We start from the raw sequence: 5,707 nt of genomic DNA, 5'->3' as shown, positions 1-5,707 counted from the left end.
TGACATTTCTACCCTGATCACTGTCGCAGCCTTGGGGAAAACTACAAGCCACTCAGATGAGCTGCTGCCGTGCCCTCCAGGTTCTTAGGGCCTGTGAACCATCCCTGCACAGAACCATGACTGCACTTGCCTCTTTCTCTCTCTCTGGTGTGTGTTCTGGCAGAACATATGCTTCTGCTGCTGCTCTGACTCTACACAGACACAGCAATGGCGAAGGCTGCCCTCCTCCTATGCCTGGGCCACCTTCTGCCTTCAACCTCCTCACCCACAGGTCCTGAGTTTTTGGGGGGGCACATATGGTGGATCATAGACATGAGATGCCTAGACAAGGGGTGAGTGGGGCACACAACCTGACAGTTATGGTGAGGGTTCTACCCCCACTGGGGTCACAACCTTTTCTAGTCCCACGATTTGCTCTCTATCCCCTTCACTTCTTTAATCAGGATCCTCCGCTACCCCTTCTAAAATACCCACCTCTGATCTATTGCCTAGAGATGGGTTTACTGCTGTACTGATTTATGGGAAATTATGACTGACATCTTTGAGACATCAGACAGCAATGGCCACAAATGGGCCTCTCCGCAACTGCCGCCTTAGGGACACCCTCAGTGCGTACAGTCACTAGTCAGGGGTCCTTAAAATTATTTTCTACTCCAAAACGGTTTGTTCAGCAATGGGCTGTTCATGTCACTGGACCCTGCCATCAACCCCAACAGTCCCTGTAGAGTACCCCCCTGTTTTGAAGGACCATGCAGACAAGGGTTTAAAAGCCCTCCTTTAGGCATTCTTTGCCTTTGCAGGCCCATCTGTGCATAGGGTTGCCACCTTTTCTTCAGGCCAAACCCGAACACTATAGCGCTTCACGGCAATTTGTTTGTAAATTATACACTATGCATGTATTTTGTAAATAAACGATATTTGAGTTAATCACAACTTGCCAGTATGCCGCAGGTCCCCAGATATGCATTCTGTAGATAAGTGTACAAAGCAGTACCCATATACCTTGCCGCAGTTCTTACCAGATATGCCAAAAGTAACGGGTGCCGGTAATGACTGCGGATGGCGCTGCTCACAACAGAACAACAATACAGATGTCTCCAGCACACCGGCACCAAGATCCCATGTTACTGCAAATCCATTTTATTGATAGTTGTCATTCCTAAGACAAGCACTTTCTGTACCCGCCGTCCTTCTCCCGCCGTCCTTTGCCCGCCGCAAGAAATGCAGGTATAATGCGGCATTGTAATGTTTGAATCATGTGCCCGGGCGGGAGGTGGCCACAGACCCGGGCACATGATTCCAAACCCGGGTTGTACGGGTGAAACCCGTACGGGTGGCAACCCTATCTGTGCAACCTGCTGTTGCCATCATGGCTGTATGTCAGACCTTATCTGTATGGTCCAAAGCTATGGCTAGAGATCCCAAGCCAATCTTGACAGACACTGAAGTTCTTAAACACTTGTCATTTTTTTCATGGTTACAAATAGGGGATGTCTATTAGCCTTGTCTGCTCTCTGGTCACGGGACATTCCTGACATTTTGGTTTAGTGTTGTGACCATAGGTTACAAACAGGAGTTTCTCTCCCTGCCTTCTCCTTGATTCCTGTTATTGAATTTGCTCATTCCCTTGCTTAACCCGGGCAATTTCCTGACCTCAGGGATTCATATTTGCTTCCCCATTTATCCTGCTCACCATCGCTACCTGCATTTAGCTGTGAGCACCCACCCAGACCAGTTTGTTGCCCTTCAGCCTATCCACTGCACCCTGAGTTTTCACCAAGGTGCTAGATGACGTTCTTCTCAGAAAGCAGTCAGCACAAGCCCTATTGACCAACATTTGGTAGATGATTCAAACCCTGCGGGGGTTCAGATAAATCCTGAACCTCCTGGAACCCTTTGTGCAGGGGGCTACACACATTGTTCCCAATGTAATATTGCAATGTGTTATCACATGTTAAGGCAACGTTTTAATTTAAGATAGCCAGGCAGAACCCCTCAACACACTAAAACACAAACGCCCTTTTTATTAAAGCTTTGTGACGGGCTGCAGTGTGGTTTGCCCCCTACCGGAGGGCTGCCGCTAGAAGTCATGGGCCCTATAAAGACTACCTGACATGGCCCCTCTCTCCCCTCATACACTGTATAGAGCTGCTGCAAGCACAGAGACTGCAAGCTGCCCCCAGGTATGCTGGGAGGGAGGTGAGTGGGAATAAGCAAAGGAAAGAGTTGGAATGACACTGCATTGCCCCTTTTCACTTTGCTGCAACGATATTGCACTGGAGCCATCCACACGCAACACCTGCCAGGCGAGGTCCACCTGCTGAGCCAATGGGGTCCAGGCCCAGTGCAGGAGTACTGCCTATGATTGCTTATCAAACCGTAATAGTGCATTGGGGCACAATTCAAAATGAATACCATTGCAATCCACTGTACTGTGGTTCAATCCATTATGTGCAGTTCCACATGGTAAAACACAATATAAACATGTGAATGGAATGGGCCATTTATGAACTGTCAACAGAAAGTTACTATTGGCTGATAAATGGCTGATACCTATGACTGATAAATCACAGCTTCAAAAACCACATAATAAAGCAACCTGGTTTGCCTGAAGATATTCTCGGGCACATCAAGAAGTTCACTTTGCAAGTGATATCAGAGACTTCATAAATTTACTCTTGTTCTTATGTATTTTAGTTCGATAATTGTCAGCAGAGGTTGACTTACGAAGTCAAAATTACAATTGAAAGTGATAATTGTAAGCTTGTTCAGACAGAATCCTCATCTCCCCTTGTACCATGTCTCCATACTTGTTTTTGTCTGAAGTGTGCAATGTTAACTCCTTTTATTATGCTTGTGCAATATATTGGCCATTTATAAATAAATGATAAAAATCTTCATTCCTGCTGACTGAAGTCTTAGATCTTCAGTAAAACATCTTAAAAGCAACCTTTCCTGACATGGATCATACACAGGCACTAGATTCAGAACTCCAGCAGGGATAACAGGGCAGCGGGGAGCCTGGAGACGGTTAGGTTATCAAGAGAACCTGTCACTTTTAAGAAACAGGAGCACCTTCTTATCTCATATAAAATCTTTCTTATTGCTATTTGCTATGCAATGTGGTATACTGCCATTCTTTTTAATACATCAAAGAAGCCCACTAGAGAGCAACAAATAACAGAGCTGAAAAAGGTATAATAGAAAGATAAAAGGTTCTTTATTCTGCACTGAGGATAATGTGATCAAAGAGCCGCTAAATACAGAGCAGCCATAGTTTTTCTTGTACCCTCTGAACCTGTGGGCCTGGGTAAATGCGCACCCCCTGTAGTTACGCTTTAGCTCAAGGGCAATTTGATGTTTGGTCAAAGAGAAGCAAATGCTAATATGTAATATTTGAAGTAAGTATATTACTAGGAATTGTAGTAGTTTGGAATATGCTCATTAACTTTATTAAGATTTGTCTCATGATGATTTATGGCCTATATTAATCTTTAATAAAGCAAGAACAAATAATACATACACATTTTCACATAAGAACAGCTGATGATTTATTATTTATGATTAATTGCTAGGAAAAATACATTTGTGCAACTGAGTATTGCAAGGTGGCCTCACAGGATGTAAAACAATTGGCCACATCTCTAGACATCAGTTGCTCAGGTGAGGCAATTGCTTTTTTTTTAGACTAAGACAACAGGAAGGTTTATAAACAGCTGGACAAACCTCATATTCTGTTTCATCTTTGAATCATGCAACAAGAGAATGCCATACAGAATATAGGTTTGTGATAAATGTACTTTGCTAGATTTCTTTTCTGATGCTATAACTACATACAACTCTGTATTGTCCCTAAGACATTCCTCATTATTATCGTCATATAAAAGTACAAATAAGATTACAAAACCTCATAATTCCACCAATAAATAGTCTCTACTACTTGTGAAGATAACAATGAACCAGACAATAACTGAATTTATGATTGTGGGGTTCTCAGGTCTAGAGTCGGCTCGCCATTTAATTTTTTTTATGTTGCTCTTAGTGTACTTTCTCATCATTTCTGGCAATATAACAATAGTTCTTGTGATCTGGGTTGATTCACAGCTCCATACCCCCATGTATATGTTTGCTGGAATGCTGTCTTTTCTGGACATTTGTTACACTGCTGTAACCATTCCTCAAATTTTGGCAATATTTTGGATCGGAAGGGTACACATTGCAGTCTCCAGCTGCCTGATACAAATGTATTTTTTTCACTCTTTGGGGATTACTGAGAATTATCTTCTGACCGTGATGGCCTATGACCGCTACTTAGCCATTTGTAATCCCCTACGATATACTACTATTATGACTTCTAGGTGCTGCAAGTGGCTAGTGTTTTGCTGCTGGCTCTGTGGCTTTATGAGTCCAGTGACCAAACTGATATTAGTAGTTTTTTTGCCATTTTGTGGATCTAATGCAATACACCATCTTTTTTTGTGATTTGTCTCCACTACTACAGTTGGCTTGCTCCGACACCACACGCAATGTCATTGCTGATTTTATTATAAACTCATGTATTATCATACTGACATCTTTGTTTATTGCCTTGACTTACATTAAAATCCTGATAACAATCCTGACTATGAACGCAGCATGACGCAAAAAGGCATTTTCAACCTGTGCTGCCCATCTCTCTGTTGTGCTGATATTTTTTGGGAGTGTAGCATTTATGTATATTAGACCACAAAAAATGTACGCACCGGTATATGATCAACTGGTGACCATTAATTATACAGTCCTCACACCCCTGCTAAATCCTCTGGTGTATAGTCTTAGAAATAAAGAGATTAAAAGGGCACTTAAAAAGTGTCTTCAAATCAATCATAGATTTGAAAACATGTGAACAGCTTGATGAATAAAACAGCTTGATGAATAACAGTGTATGCGCCATGCTTAAAGTAAAACGTGAATGACAGTAGTGGGTATATTTTGCCAGAAGTGCGTTATGTATTTGTTCTAGTGCAGAGATGGGGGCAATTCACAGTTAAAACACAACTTAACACACATTAACATACACATACAGTATATGTGCAAATTGGGTGATATACAGACATCTCAGTGATAAAAACTGACCTCCAGTCCTCAAGGGCTGTGCAAAACCAAGGTTAAGGGCAGAAACAATAATTTTGCTTAGTAAAGAAGAACTCTGGGCAGAAAGTATATTAACCTTGCAGTGCATGTGCCTACCCACCTGATCCAACTGATATACTCACTTGATCCTCCAAGCTGGCCACCTCTTAGATTGGCCCCTGGACCATCTCTCCCCTTTGCTGCAGCAGTCTTGGAATCCTTGATTCATCAGGTCCTATAAAGTGTGAAGGAAGTGAGGATGCCTGAGGGACATACGATCGCTGCCCCGGAGAAGGAGAGAGGCTGGGGGCAGTGCTGCCAGCTCCAAAGATCTGGTAAGTATAACTTTTTTTTTACCCTAGACAAACACGAGAACTTAACCCTGGCAGTGCGGGAGTTCCCGGAGTTCTTCTGTAATGAGTAACTTTAGATTACACATTAAAGGGGTCATTCACTAAAGAGCCGAAGGATCCAGCCATAGCTTCGGCTGATCCTTTGGCTCTCTTCGGCCGCCTCTGCCCTTTGGTTCACAATAGCCCGTACAGCAGCCGAAGGCAGCCGAGCGGCTCAGCCAAGCCGAAGGCATATGCTTCGA

At 43.2% G+C, this 5,707-nt stretch overlaps 1 pseudogene; it reads left to right on the top strand.

Annotated features, from left to right (window-relative positions):
* The first annotated feature begins 3,954 nt into the window (after positions 1-3,954).
* On the top strand, positions 3,955-4,885 carry LOC108792697 (annotated as a pseudogene).
* Positions 4,886-5,707: the final 822 nt, after the last annotated feature.

The sequence above is a fragment of the Nanorana parkeri genome, unplaced genomic scaffold, assembly GCF_000935625.1.
Source record: "Nanorana parkeri isolate BGI_ZX_2015 unplaced genomic scaffold, ASM93562v1 scaffold672, whole genome shotgun sequence".
In the NCBI taxonomy this organism is placed as follows: Eukaryota; Metazoa; Chordata; class Amphibia; order Anura; family Dicroglossidae; genus Nanorana; species Nanorana parkeri.
Note: the sequence above shows the minus strand (reverse complement) of the source record. Positions and strands in the feature narration are given on the sequence as shown.